This window comes from Myxocyprinus asiaticus, chromosome 13, assembly GCF_019703515.2.
Source record: "Myxocyprinus asiaticus isolate MX2 ecotype Aquarium Trade chromosome 13, UBuf_Myxa_2, whole genome shotgun sequence".
NCBI classification, from domain to species: Eukaryota; Metazoa; Chordata; class Actinopteri; order Cypriniformes; family Catostomidae; genus Myxocyprinus; species Myxocyprinus asiaticus.
Genome location: NC_059356.1, coordinates 805,019 through 821,445, shown reverse-complemented (window position 1 = coordinate 821,445; position 16,427 = coordinate 805,019). Strand labels below are relative to the sequence as shown.

General features: G+C 43.0%; 1 long non-coding RNA gene across 5 annotated transcripts in view; it reads right to left on the bottom strand.

Annotated features, from left to right (window-relative positions):
* LOC127450435 (uncharacterized) overlaps positions 1–16,427 on the bottom strand; it is a 176,523-nt gene that overhangs the window by 50,609 nt on the left and 109,487 nt on the right. The window lies entirely within an intron of this gene.

Sequence of the window (16,427 nt, the reverse complement as noted above, 5' to 3'; positions counted from 1 at the left end):
TCGACCTGGATGAAAGCATGGGAATTTTTTGTGCAAATCTTCTGTAAATTTGAACTTTTGTTTGGGCATTGTTTCCACTCAGCTGTCATTTGCTGCTACTGTCAAGCAACTGTTTGATGCCGAACAAAACAGTTCAACAATGTTCGCGGAGAGATTGACAGGCAGGAATTTGGCCAATAGTTGCTGCAAGCCTCTTATAATTGACCAATTGGTGTGCAAGAAGGCGGGACTTACAAAGAGGGGTTAAAGCAATGCAAATATGCACGTGCACACAATGAAGTATTAGACCAGATGCACATCATAATGCAACTAAAGCTGAATCCTGGACATTTTTGCAAATGTAGAAATTTTTTTAAGGTCCGAAAAAGAGGCCATGTCCGGGAAAAAGAGGACATATGGTCACCCTATTTATTGTATGAGTCATCCTTCACTGTTTGTGCTACAGAAAACAATGTTACTGCAAAATGTGCAGAAGGTCGAGGCAAAGTCTGTTATTTATTTTCTAAATTATCAGACTTACTGTTTTACCTTGGCAGACAATAAAACAGGTGAAAAATCCTTTAGACTTACACTGAAGGAGGGACCCAAGCCATATCTATAGACCAATATATCAGCAACCAACTAGTGACCGCCCAGAAACCCCCTGGGCAACTACCAAAACACCAATCAGCCAGACAGTTTATACAGTATCTGAGTGGCCATAAGTTTAAGGGTAGGTACTTAATAAGTGTGTTTAGTATAAAAGAATAAGATACTATTCTTTAATTTATTTATTATTGAGAAGACATGGATTTCTCTCTCACTGATAGAGATGTCTTAATTTGGATGACAGTTTGGTGCTTGGGGGTCAAGCATGAGGTGGCCTCATCCTGACCTTGTGATTCTAGAGGTCAAAGAGGTCACTTGACCCCTACCAGCACTGGGTCACATCAATTGACCATTTACATTCATTTGCCCTTGCTTTTTCTCCCCTTTTTTTGCCAAGTGTGATGTCATATTTTCCAATTTGCTTAGATCAGAGAGAGAGAGAGAGAGAGAGAGAGAGAGAGAGAGGTGATGGCTTTGATTAAATGCCTCCTAAAGGGCTTTTGCTGTTTTCTGTTCAGGAAGCGCTTACATCAAACTTCAGTCATTAAGTCCCAACACTCTTCCAACCACTGAACCATGAGCCGATGGGCTGGCCGGGCTCCAAAAGCACTTCACACACATTTTCTACGGTCCTGTATCAAATACTGGATCAGTGAACTTCTCCGGACATTCACAGTGATGATGACTGGATTCTTATCCTCACACCCTAGCCTTCATATCAGAAAAGGCTGCTTTTTCTGTGAACAGACCTTCCTCCAACAGAGGTCAGTGAAAAGAGATGATTTGACAGCAAGTTTCAGTTTCAGCAAGGACTCTATCTGACCAAATGTCATAAATAAACAAGTGAATCAAAGGTCAGGTTTAGGCGGTGTGAGATTCCCCCAGGCCGACTGGCAACATCATCAGGGTCTGCTAACAATTTGCCTTGTTTATCATTGTGAATGGAGTCAGCCCCTTCTGAAAAACAAACTATAGGTGCACTTGGAGCATAGAGCTCTAAAACACTTAGCGTTCATAAACACTATTAAGCTATATTCAGGTTTTGTCAGCATGTCTAATCACAAATAGCAAATCACTGAGGGGCCAATATAGCATTCTGTATTTACACCCTGTAGCTTATTTACAAACCCGCCATGCACATTTAAACAGTGATTGACTGATATGGGTTTTTAATGACCAATGCAGATATCTAGAGTGCATGGTGGCCAATAGGTTAGATGTCTGCAACCCGACCCGGGCCCATAGGGGCCCAAGAACCCAACGGGTTTCTGTCCGGGTTCAGATCAGCGCTGTCACTCACATACACGCGCAAACGGACGAGTTAGGGGCCGTTCACACCGAACGTGCTTTTACGCGCGTCTGTTCTGTTTTCCCATTGTTTTCCTATGTAAACACAGGCTGGATGAATGTATTTGTTGCAACGCATCTCGCTGTTTCTTCAGTGACTTGTGCAGGACCAGCACTTTTTAAACACTGTGTCAAGTTAAAAAGAACTTCAAATTTGCAAAAACGCATCTGTTTCATTCTTTGCGCTGCATCAACATTGTGTGTGTGTGCAGGTGTCACAAATTTTAGTGCAGGTGTCACAAAGAATCAGTGTTCTGAACAAGATCAGGCTGCATAGAGTGGACTGTTGCATTGTTATTATTCCAGATTGTTCTGCACCAAGCAAGTTTCAGCACATAAACAGTAAGACAATGCTTTTTTCCCCTTCTGCTCTAATGTACTGAGGGGCTGCCTTGCCTTGTTAAAACTGTTTATGTTTACTGTTTCAATACTGTTATGAATGTTGCCTATATGCTTACATAAAATACAGCCTATTGCAACAGTACTTGCTAGGAGAAGAAATGATAAAGATAGTGAGCGATTTCGGGTTTGGGTCGGGTTTGGGCTTATAATCTGACAGTATCGTTTGGGCCGGGTAGGGTCCTGACCCACACGGTCTCAGGTACAGTCGGGTTCAGGTTTCATTTTAAGGTCCATGCAGATCTCCACAATAGGGCAATATAATGCTGATATATTTGATGTTACACAGTTTAATATGATAGTAAATTACATAATTGCTCAAATTAAATTAACTTTTATTTATCATTAGTTAATTTGTGCTGCATCTTCCAAAACCTAGCACTCAGAACCGGCACTCAAGATGGGGAATCGCCCTCTGCAAATTGCAATCAGCACTAATTTTGTAGCTGCATGATTCTTTAAGTGAATTGGGCACTAAAAGAACCCAGACAGCTTGGGCAAGTAAACCACAATATTAGTGGGTTTCAGTGAATTCCCCTTTGACAATTTGGGCCTTATCTCCATGGGGTTTATCACAGGAACACTGCAAGAGTGGGATTCGATAGGGCAGATGGTGCCATGATGAAGTGCCCCAATGATCAAGTTATTAAAAAGAGCGAATCTCCACAAAGCGAAACAGATCAAAAGAAGACTTTTGCTCACCATGGGATAACGTGCCATCTATAAGAAGACCAACACAGGAACATATTTCTGAGATTTGTACCTTGGGTATCCACATGTTGACCAAACATTTTTGAACTGACAACGGGCTTAAGTGATGTCGCAAACAGCTGAGGGGGTCGGATATGTGCGAGTGGGCAAGCCAAGCATCAGCTAAAGCTAATCCGTCCTTTCTCTTCCCTGAAGCTTTCCTAGGGTGTGTAAAAGCTGAGGCTTTTTCCTTTGGTCGCTCACATGGTTGTCTTTGAGAAGGGACAATACATGACCGACTGAGCTTTGAACGCAACACAGTCCCGAGGAAGTCTAGGTGCAGACAAAAGCCACGTGTGGAGAGGCTGAGAAACTGGAGCCATCAGCCACAGAGGAGGTGTTTTAATGTCTGTACCTCCTCCTACCTCTATCTCTCTGTCTTAATCCTCAGCTTCATGAAAGCCCCACACACCAGAGCTGACTACCAGAACCTCAGTGAATCTTTGTACAGAACAAAACCAGTTGAAAAAAGAAAGAAAGAAAAGTTGACACTGTTGCAGGAGGCCTTGGGCCACCTGCTCGGAGGACTCGATTGTACTCTGCAACATTGAAAGAAAGAAAGTTGCAGTGACTCTTATCATCCTGTTGTACAAAGGAACAAATTGCGTTTCTCTGGCTTGTCCTCAACGGATCAGGAATCAGGGTGAGAGCCCGTGATTTGCGCTCTCAGGAAGTGCATTTGCTTGGCGAGCATGTTTTTAGTGTGAGTTCTATCCATTCCTCCTTTCATCTCCTGCTTTTCTTCTGGTGTGCATTTGTTGCAGCACTTTTCTCTAAATTGAATGTTATTATTCCAAACAGTCAGATGGCACGTCTCATCTTTTATTTATTGTTGAGTGGCAGAGGCCAGCAGTGGGCGAGAGCATCTGCTGTCTTTTTGTAGCAGAGATTAAAGGGACAGAGAGAGTCTTCATCATCATCATCATAGTCTTCATCATCTTAATTGCATGGCTAGAGTTCTGACCACTGCTAGTTTTAATCTACAGGCTAAAATAAACAACGGCCAATATGAACGCTACTGGAGAACACATATGAGGCCATTATTCAGGGACCCAATCACTAAAACAAGCAAATGTAAGATGAATGTTGAGCTGAGGTATATTACCTGAGGTTACAACTCATCAGTGATGGGGAGTAAATAAGTAAAAGTATTGATTCCACTAACTTAACTACATTTTCAGTATCGTGGCCAGGGTTCAGCAGTTTTCAAAACAGTGTAGATTTTCCAGTAACAAGTGTTATATTTAAATTGTGCAGATTTTCCTGAAACAAATAAAATGCTACATTGCTGTTTTTAATGTGACATTGTATTGCACATACACATTCGCAGCCATGCAAGTTGAAGGAGTTAAACGCACTCTGAAACTGTCCACCCTCTCATATGCAACATTGGGAAATTTAAAACATTCTAGTGAATCTGTTCGTTCAGATGGTTCATGTCCCTTCACAGTATTTTTAGGTCTTCTTTTCGTGGCAAAATATTCAAAAACTTCAAAAAGTTAATTATTATGTTTTTGACTCAGTTATATAATTTCAAGTTTAATGACTCCACCATAATTAAGATGAATCTGAAAACCCCCAAAAAAGTTTTGACAATTTTTTTTTTAAAGATATTTCCTGCTTAATGTTGTTAGTGCCTGTTTGTTAAACTTGGCAAACTACAGTTTAATAGTATATATTCCCCAACAATGCCAGTTAATGTATAATGCATCAGACATGAGTAATGAGATGGTGTAAGTTTAATATACGCCACTCATGTGTCAGATGAACCGCATTAGGGTTATTCCAAGTCAAATAATCCAAATTTCAGAAACTTCCGCAGCTGAATTTTTTGATTTTGTTAATACATTTTCTGAAGAATGATAAACATAAATGATGATGAAATAAAATATTAAATGCCATGGATCAATATTTACAGAGTAATCCATTAGTTTGCAGAGGAGGTTAGTCAAACTGACATTTTCGCTTACAATAATAAAATAAAAATAATAATAATAATAATAATAATAAAAAAAAAAATTACTTTAAAAAGGTTGCAGCATCGTATTTTTAAACAGAGATAGCTTGGTATTTAACTAAAATCAGTTGACTTCAGCACCCGTTGTTGCATTATATGACACTGGTGTGAGTCCAAAACGTATAAGTCAGAACTTATAAGTTAAAGATCCCTCATTATAACAAACTTTCCTATTTCATACCTTTTTTTACTATTTTTAAAGCCCTTTTTTGTTAGCCTAAATCCCAGAGATATGGGGCTCTCAATATGTCTCTATACCTAAATTGTTAAATGTTACAAAATTCCAATGCTCGAAAACCAGATGTGGGTCACAGTTTTTTTTTGTTTTTTTTTTTGACCAACAAAACAAAGGTCTGAAGTGCACTTTTTGAGAGTCCAATAATACTCTATTATTAATGAGCTAAAAAAAAAAAGAAAAAAAAAAAAAAGATTTACATACTGTATCTCTCTGTAAAAATAAAATAATGATGCTGCCACCTCAAGTTTTTATTTTTTATTTTTATTGAACTATAGTTTTGCTTCAAAATCATAGACAAAAATTGTAGTTTTGATCCCCTTAATGAAATGTAAATATTGATCCATTGTTTTTAATAATATGGCTGTTATCATCTTTTATATTTATTTATCATCAGTAACATAAAATAAAAATATCTTAAACAAATGTTTGAGCCAGGGACCTCTGGTTGAGTTGACACGGAATGACTTATTAAAGGAAGTTTAAAAAATCAATGTCTCACATGTAAAAAATAAACACATGCACATTGTACTTGCATATGACTGGTCACAGCTATTACACAAGCACACCTAAAACTAACACACACACACAGGTTATGTGAGGTGAGACTTATGGAGGCTGAGCTGTGTCTAAGAATAAGACCTCAGACCTGAGTCACTTTTTACCCAAAAACATAAAAGTATAATTTAATGTTATGTTAAAAGGAGAGTCTATCAAGCTCCATAAATGACAAAAAAATCAAACTTGTTGGATTCGGTTGGATGACAATGACATAAAATGATACTGGTTCTTGTGCAGGGGCAGACTGGGAAGAAAATTCAGCCCGGGATTTTACATAGAAACTGGCCCAAAAGATTTTTTTTTTTTTCTGCATATCGCTGCGCCGTTTTGTGGTGCATTCTGCATAACGCGGCGGCCCATGCAGCCCCATTTTGTGGCCGGCCCACTGGGAAAAGTCCCGGTTCTCCCAATGGCCAGTTCGCCACTGTTCTTGTGTGTCTTAAGATCAAATGTTATTGACATCAAATGGCAAGATTAGTTAATATTTTTCAATGAACAATGACCTCAATTTCAGAAAAACTCCAAAAGACTTGGAATGTAGCGCATAAGTTATATTGACAACTTTTATGGTGTTTTTTTTTATCCTTTTTAGAGCTACTACATGGTGGCAAGACTTGGAGAATTGAGCTGTTAATAAAGGTAAATAATTTAACTGGTAGAGAGGACAATTGAAGGTGTCCTCTTCACTATTTTGAAATGAACACATTATCAACTTTTGCAAACATATAATGCTCTCAGACTGCAGTGTCAGTGAACAGATCTTCAGCTCTCCCATTGGCTGTGTCTGATTAGACTAATGGGATTGGATGAAGGCTATAATGGTTTGACATTAGCATTGATGGGCAAACAATCCCTGCACAGTTGCCATGGCGATGAGTCAACAGCCATTCAAAGGAGAGGGGCCTGACGCCAGTCACCATTACATCCGGCCCTCAAATCACTTACGCACACGCACGCACCCGCGCACGCACACACACACGCATGCACACACACACACACACGTTGGTGCAGCTATCATTATGAGGACTCTCCATAGACATAATGATTTTTATGCTGTACAAACTATAGATTCTATCCCCTAACCCTAAACCTAACCCTCACAAAAAACTTTCTGCATTTTTACATTTTCAATAAAACATTGTTTAGTATGTTTTTTAAGCGATTTAAATTATGGGGACACTAGAAATGTCCTCATAAACAACATTTATAGCATAATACCCTTGTAATTATCAGTTTGTAACCTAACAAAAAAGTCTTCGTAAACCACTTAAACCTGCCCACACATACACACACACAAACTGTTTTTATCGATTACGTTAATGTGAGCAATTCCAATCAAAAACATACAGAACAAATGTCATGCAGTACAAAAGTACTTAAATACTGTGCATTAACATCAGATAAAATTAATTACTAATACAATTTACATACACAGCAGGATGTTTGATAAAGCTCTTTTCAATCATACTTAAATTAATTTCAAGTTATTTAAAGTCTCAAAATACAGAGAGAAGACTTACAATATGTCATGCATTTCTCAAGAAACTACTTTACAGATTTCACAAACCTAAATCCGATTAAACTAAACCAGCCTTATCTAATCAAACGTTGCTGTATCACACCTGTAATATGACCAAAACACTGTTAGCTATCCTATTATCCATCACATAATTGCTGGTGTGATAAAGTTGTATTAATTCGAAACAGGCTAGATGGTTAACGTTATGTGAAATGCAGCAGGATGTTTAAGCAACAAGTCCGGTTCTGATCTTAAACAGCATCACAGTCTCACACTTTACTGATCACAGCAATACTACAACAGGTGAAAGGACACAAATCAACACAAGCCTTCCTCTTCAGGCTGGGTTTGCAGCAACACTATGCCACACTCACACTGTGCCCACATATATAGAGATAAATCTAAAGGATGGAACATCACAAGCTGCTGAGATGAGTTTAAAAGCTCTCACTGCAAACATCTGTGTGAAGTGAGCAGAGAAGACGTCTGCCACACTGGTGCCCACCTCATCCAGCTGAAGAAAGCAAAGAAAGAAAGAATACAGTGCTTAACTGGAAATTACAGGATCAATATTTGTAACACATTTAAAACATATAGAGTTGGGTTTAACCAATTATAGACAACACACTATGGAGACAGACACTGCCAAAAGTAAATAAACAAATTGAATGTTTTTCAAACAAACACAATCCGCTACGCAAATGAAAACTCGACTCTCAAACAAACAGAAAGCAATTTGCAAATACAAAGGGCAATTTGAGAGAAAATGAAGAGTAGTTGTCCTGTACAACTGGCTTAAACAAAATGTGCTGTGTTTTACAAATATAACAATTTTTGTTTCATATGAGCCTACATATAATTTCACAAATAAATACAATCTATTCTACAAATTCTACAGGATTGTTGAACAAATACAAAATCCGATGTGAACAAATACATACCACTTGTGAGTCACGAGACTTTTGGCACAATTTTCTCAACCACAGTCTTGATTTTCTCACAAAAAGGCTGAGCCACGTCCTCTTTAAAAACAGTAGATTGCGCAGTGCTGCCACATACTTTCTTTCAGTTATGTCTTTCTTACACATCACATGGTAAAAACGACTTATTTTATGGCAAAAATTAGATCCATTCTGGTAATAACAAAATATGTAATGAATAACAATATTTTCTAGTAAAATGATATTTTATCCTTATATATATATATATATATATATATATATATATATATATATATATATATATATATATATATATATATATATATATTAGGGGTGTAAATCGGATGTTTCATCACGATAAGATCTTGTAACGATTATCTTGGCCTGCAATCCGATATTTGCCGATACTTCAAAGTCTGACGCGATACAATTCGATTCAGGGGCCTGTGATCGATATTCCGATATTATGTGCCTATTTTAAACAGTCAATTAATTTTGCCCTCAAATGCAACCAAAATATAATTTGATTATTTTATTCAGCTCTCTGTATCCACACTGGGACATCCGTAACAAAATAAGGTACTTCAGATGTTGAAAAAAAATTATACAGATAAATAATATACAAAATAAAGTCACAGTAAGTGATCATCACTCGTTTGATGACAGCTAATTTTTTAGTTTAGTCCAATTCTAAGTACTTACATACCCATGACTTGTTTCCAACTATCTGTGGTTTTCTTGGCTACAACTTCCACATTTGTAATGAAAAATTCTGTTACAATTAACTGGGATAAATGTTAGTAAAGGTGTTGATGTGTAGATGTGTAAAGCCTTATAACTGATGCTGGAACTGAGCAGGTATTTCTCTTTCCCTTGTTAGTGCTGTTCAGAATATCGGCATTGTCAAGATGAACAATGTCGAGATTAACTTCTCCATGGTACTTTAAATTAGCAAATTCTCATGTAAAATTCAAATGGGTCACATGCGCAATGATATCGATGGAAGCCCGAATTAATCGCGCAAGTGAGCTGCTCTGCGTTTGTCATGAGAGCTCGCATTTTAAGGAGTGCCCGGTTGATGTGCTCACACGGATCCTGTCAATAGAGCTCGCATTTCATGGGAAGGCCGGTTGACACGTGCACATGGAGAGCAGAGCACAATTTGGCTTTAAAGACCCCATGCACATCCGTGTCCCACATGAAAAGCCTAGTTAGTGCTCAAAGTGAAATGAATAAAATTGTTTCATCGCCTGACGGAGTATTATTAGAGAGTATTAAAAAATTTCTATATCGATATTTGCACGTTGTATCGATAACATTGGATCGTTGGTTATTGGATCGATGCATCAACTGATCACAATGTATAGTCAGGACATTAATAATGTGAAAAATTACTACTAAAAATCCTCCATGTGCAGCAATGACAGTTTTGCAGACCCTTGGCATTCTAGCTGTCAATTTGTCCAGATACACAGGTGACATTTCACCCCACGCTTCCTGTAGCACTTCCCCCTCTCTTGTCGGGCACTTCTCATGCACCTTACAGTCTAGCTGATCCCACAAAAGCTCAACAGGGTTATGATCCATCACACTCTTTTCCAATTATCTGTTGTCCAATGTCTGTTTCTTTGCCCACTCTAACATTTTCTTTTTGTTTTTCTGTTTAAAAAGTGGCTTTTTCTTTGCAAATCTTCCCATAAGGCCTGCACCCCTGAGTCTTTTCTATACTGTTGTACATGAAACTGGTGTTGAGCAGGTAGAATTCAATGAAGCTGTCAGCTGAGGACATGTGAGGCATCTATTTCTCAAACTAGATACTCTGATGTACTTATCCTCTTGTTTAGTTGTACATCTGGGCCTTCCACATCTCTTTCTGTCCTTGTTAGAACCAGTTGTCCTTTGTCTTTTAAGACTGTAGTGTACATCTTCGTATGAAATCTTCAATTTTTTGGCAATTTCAAGCATTGTATAGCCTTCATTCCTCAAAACAATGATTGACTGGCGAGTTTCTAGAGAAAGCCGTTTCTTTTTTTGCCATTTTTGACCTAATATTGACATTAAGACATGCCAGTCTATTGCATACTGTGGCAACTCAAAAACAAACACAAAGACAATGTTAAGCTTCATTTAACAAACCAAATAGCTTTCAGATATGTTTGATATAATGGCAAGTGATTTTCTAATACCAAATTAGGAATTTAGCATGATTACTCAAGGATAAAGTGTTGGAGTGATGCCTGCTGGAAATGATCTAGATCTAGATTTTATCAAAAATGACTTTTTTCAAATAGTGATGGTGCTGTTTTTTACATCAGTAATGTCCTGACTATACTTTGTGATCAGTTGAATGCCACTTTGGTGAATTAAAGTACCCATTTCCTTCTGAAACCGCAAAATCTGTACATTATTCCAAACTTTTGGCTGCCAGTGTATATATATATATTTCTGATCAGGTAAAAACGAGAAATTTTCTATTAATAACGAGATAAAAATGACCTACAGGAATAGTGTTTGAAGTCGTCATCACATAGTTAATTTAACTGATCTATTTATACTTTATCCTCACTTTTAACCGTAAATAAATTTTAATAGCTTTATGCCTAAGGCTGTTTCCCGGTAACATTGCAATTTATGCTATAAAGATCATCTTACATTGTAGGCTACATTATTTTACGATACACAGTGCTTGGACCTGAAACCAGAAGATCAATGAATGAATTGTCTTAATATGGAGATATGTAGATCAATAAATTGCTGAGGCCCATCATTGTGTATCTGTGTGCCTCTGTTTTCAACCTAAGGAGTGGTTACTGCAGAGCCAAGTCAAGTAATTTTATTTGTATAGCGCTTTTCACAACACACATCGTTTCAAAGCAGCTTTACAGAAAATCATGCATTAACAGAACATGAATCTGTAATGTCTTAAAGTCTTCATTCTGCGGTTTGATAAAAAGAGCCCACTATAATGCTAAAATCGAGTGTCACACTAAATGCATTTATCTCAGGTCATTTTTATAAATCCCTAAGAAGCTGAGCATAAATTCTTCTGAAACCTGTTATTCCCAAAGCCATAATTGTTTCCCTTATTAAATAAATGTTTAATAACTTTAATACGAGTGTAGATAAGATGACATAAATTTCTACGTTTGCCAGCATTTTCACATTATTTTCATGTTGATGAGACAAACTCCTGGACATATTGCCGAAAGTTTTGTCTGTATTTCAGCACCTTTGTATATGACAGCTCCTGTCAGGGCCGTCCTTAGGGCGGTGCTACCGGTGCAGTCGCACCAGGCCCTGTGCTTCGGTGGGGCCCCATAACGATCAGTTCTACCCCCGGTAATCGTTAAGCCATTTGTACTGGACAACTACTCTTCATTTTCTCTCAAATGGCCCTTTATATTTGCAAATCTTTTACTGCCCGGTCCTGATCTTTCAGCTCCCCCGCCCTCACTACCCTCGATGGTGGGGCGGCCAGTGGCCGATTCCCCCGGTGGATAAGGTGCTCGCGGTGCACCTATACTCACAGAGCGCCACCACCTGGCGCGGGCGCCCAAAGCTCCCGTCCAAGGCCTGTAGGTTTACGTCGTCCCTGACAGCCAAAGCCTACAGTGCCGCTGGACAAGCCACCTCTGCCCTGTACGCCATGGCTCTCCTGCAAGTCCACCAAGCCAAGGCGCTAAAGGAACTGCACGAGGGTAGTTCCGACCCGGGATTGATGCAGGAGCTGCGCTCGGTGACCGACCTCGCTCTCCGGGCGACGAAGGTCACAGCGCGGTTTCTCAGGTGGGCGATGTCCACCTTGGTGGTCCAGGAGCTGACAAGGCATGGTTCCTTGGTGCCCCCATTTTCTAGGTTGGACTGTTCGGCGACACCGTCGAGGACTTTGCCCAGCAGTTCTCAGCGGTGACGCAGCAGATGGAGGCTATCCAGCTCAAGATCCCACACCCTGCCTGCTTGTCGCCAAGGGCGTCCCCCTGCGGTGACTGAACTGGCTCCGCCGCAGCCCGCCCCTGCGGCCCAGCCCCGGCGTGGAGCCCACCGCAGGAAGCAGACGCCACCTGTCTCATGGCCGGTCGCCAAGAACCCGCGAAAGGCTTTGAAGCGCCCCTGAGACGGGCGACCCAGGGACAACGAAACCCGCTGCTCTGGAGCTGGTAAGCAGACCACTCCATCCTCCAGTGGAGGGCCAGGAAGAGAATCTTTTGTTGCCTTTTCATTTAATTTCACCGCATGCCGAAGTGGCTGCGGTACCCAAGAGTTCAGCAAAAGAGCTGTTTCCTTGTTCCCTGGGTCACATACCTGGTGCGCACGGCCGTCATCACAACCACCGTCCACCATTCCATTTTGGCAGGTTTGGCACTCCAGCGGCGGTCTCCCCGCCCCTGCACACCCAGCTGTGGCACAAATCCGCCACCAATGTGACGGTCTCCACGGGTCACGAGGACAGGCCTCTTCCTCCCCCATCCCAGGCTGTTCCGGGGGTGGTCACAAGGAGCCAGGTAAGTGCTTCGATATCCCTGAACTCAGCACGGCTCCGCCCCGCCGCAAGGCCCCACCCGCCGGTACGTCCGACAATATTGTCCCCTTGGTCCCCCTCGCCCGGAGCTTGGACGTGTGGCTTGCGCTTTCCAACCCGTTGCGATGGCTGACCCAGACCGTCCGACTCGGTTACGCAATTCAGTTCGCCAGGCGCCCACCCAGGTTCAGCGGCGTCCACTTCACCTCGGTGAAGGGCGAGAATGCCGCTACCTTGCGCGCGGAGATTGCTACCCTCCTTTGGAGGGGTGCGATAGAGCCTGTCCCTCCGGCCGAGATGAAGAAGGGGTTTTAAAGCCCCTACTTCATTGTACCGAAGAAAGGCGGTGGGTTGCGGCCAATCTTGGACCTGCGAGTACTGAACCGGGCTTTAAACAAACTCCCGTTCAAGATGCTGATGCAAAAACGGATTTTAGCAAGCGTCCGGCATCAAGATTGGTTTGCGGCGGTAGATCTGCAAGACATGTACTTCCACGTCTCGATTCTACCTCGACACAGACCCATCCTGCAGTTTTCATTCGAGGGTCGGGCATATCAGTACAAGTTCCTCCCTTTCGGCCTGTCCTTATCCCCTCATGTCTTCACGAAGGTCGCAGAGGCAGCCCTTGCCCTGTTAAGGTAAGTGGGCATTTGAATCCTCAACTATCTCGACGATTGGCTAATCCTAGATGTCACTCTCGAGATGTGCTGTGTGCACACAGGGACCTGGTGCTCTCGCACCTCAGCCGACGAGTAAGCTCCTCCCATTTCAGAGCATCTCTTTTCTCGGCTTGGAGTTGGATTCAGTCTCGTTGACGGCGTGCACAGTCAGTGCTGACCTGTTAGAAGGCATTCAGACAGAAGACAGCGGTTCCACTGAAACTGATTCAGAGGCTCCTGGGGCATATGGCATCCTCAGCGGTGGCCACTCCGCTCGGGTTGATGCATATGAGACCGCTTCAGCACTGGCTCCAGACTCGAGTCCTGAGATGGGAATGGTGCCACGGGACACATTGCGTGGTCATCACGCCGGTCTGTCACCGCCTCTTCAGCCCTTGGACAAACCTCACATTTCTACGGGCAGGCGTTCCCCTAGAGCAGGTCTCCAGGCATGTCGTGGTTACGACAGACACCTCCAAAATGGACTGGGGCGCTGTATACAACGGGCACATCAACTACCTCGAGTTGCTGGTAATTCTGCTCGCCCTGCGAAGGTTTTGGCCATTGATCCAGGGCAAGTATGTGTTAGATCGGACCGACAACACGGCAATGGTAGCATATATCAACCGTCAAGGCGGTCTACGCTCCCGTTGTATGTCACAACTCGCCCGCCATCTCCTCCTCTGGAGTCAGCAGCACCTCAAGTCACTGCGAGCCACTCACATCCCAGGCGAACTCAACACTGCAGTGGATGCACTGTCACAGCAGGTTACCCTCAGGGGAGAGTGGAGACTCCACCCTCAGGAGGTCCAGCTGATTTGAAGTCGATTCAGGCAGGCACAGGTAGACCTGTTCGCTTCCCAAGAATCCTCCCACTGCCCACACTGGTACGCCCTGACCGAGGCAACTCTCGGTATAGACGTGCTGGCACACAGCTGGCCTCCTGGACTTCACAAATATGCATTTTCCCCAGTGAGCCTACGTGCACAGACCCTGTGCAAGGTCAGGGAGGATGAGGAGAAGGTTGTCCTGGTAGCACCCTACTGGCCCACCCAGATGTGGTTCTCGGACCTCACGCTCCTCATGACAGCCCCCCCTGGCGAATTCCCCTGAGCAAGGACCTTCTTTCTCAGGGACGGGGCACCATCTGGCACCCGTGACTAGACCTCTGGAATCTCTGGCCCCTGGACGGGACGCGGAAGACTTAAGTGGCCTACCACCCGCGGTGGTAGACATGATCACTCAGGCTAGGGCCCCCTCTACAAGGCACCTGTATGCCTTGAAGTGGCATCTGTTCACTAAGTGGTGTTCTTCCCGACACGAAGACCCCCAGAGATGCACAGTCGGATCGGTGCTTTTCTTCCTGCAGGAGAAGTTGCTATAGCGGCACACCACGACACAGTGGACAGTAAGTCCTTAGGGAAGCACGACCTGATCATCAGGTTCCTGAGAGGTTCCTGAGAGGTGCCAGGAGGCTGAATCCCTTCAGACCGCGCCTCATTCCCTCATGGGACCTCTCTGTAGTTCTTCAGGGTCTACGGAGAGCCCCCTTTGAGCCCCTGCAGTCAGCTGAGCATAAGGTACTCGCTTTGAAGACTGCCCTCCTGACTGCGCTCACTTCCATCAAGAGGGTAGGAAACCTGCAAGCGTTCTCTGTCAGTGAAACGTGCCTGGAGTTCGGTCTGGGCTACTCACACATGATCCTGAGACCCCGACCAGGCTATGTGCCTAACCTGCAAGTTTCTGCCCCAGGAGGAGGCAGACCCAACCCTGACGTTGCTGTGTCCGGTGAGGTAGGTGCTCCGCATGTGTTGATTCCCCCATAGGTAACCCCATGCAACGTATATCTTCCGCTAATTCATTTCCCTGTTTGTAAACTGCATCTTCCTTGGGCAGAGGCCTCTCTGCCCCAGTCACCATGTTTGTAGAAACTCCTCCCCCATAGGGTAGGACCTACCATGGGACTTCTCCACATGACATATTTCCGACAAAGCTCGGCAAAAACCATGTGACATATTTCCACTCAAATACCCCCCCCCCCCCCCCCGACGTAGACCTGGTGGCCCCAGTCGGTTAACTCTTTTTGGGGGGGGAAAGAAAAAAAAAGAGGATAAGAGGCCACAACTGGGTTAGCCTGTCTCTGTCTTTTGGGCAGTCGATTTGTCCCCAAAGGGCCGTTCGACACTCATAACAGCGTTGGGGGAGGTTACGTGTCGGCCTGGTGCGCTGGCTATGAGGCACACAGTCACGTAACACAGTTCAGCCAGTTGTGGCATTTCGTATAGGGACCCCTAGTGTCACTACATCGACACAACATCGAGTGAGTGACAGATAGGGAATGTCCTGGTTACTTCCATAACCTCCATTCCCAGATGGAGGGAATGAGACGTTGTGTCCCTCCTGCCACAACGCTGGACACCCGCTGAAATGGCCGGGACTTTGTCTCGGCTCCTCAACACAAAACCTGAATGAGTGGTTGCATACCAGCTCCTTTTATACCCGTATGTTTGGGGGAGTGGTATGCAAATACCATTCGCCAATTTTCATTGGCCTTTTATCAAAGACCAGAGGTGTTCTGGGCTCCCAAGAGTGACCCTAGTGTCACTACATCGACACAACGTCTCGTTCCCTCCAACAGGGAACGGAGGTTACGCAAGTAACCAGGACGATTAAACACACACACAATAGAAAAAAAATTCAGACCAAAATAAGACCAAATTAAATATCTGACTATTCTTTCTAAAGGCAAGATTACATTTCATGACTTTAATGCTGATTTTTGCCCCAATAGGCACTAGTCAGCTCCAGCATAGTTTATAATGGGTGCCGACTCCAATTTCTTACCCTCCTATTATAGCAGTTTTTCCACCATCAGGCCAAATGGTTCTGAGC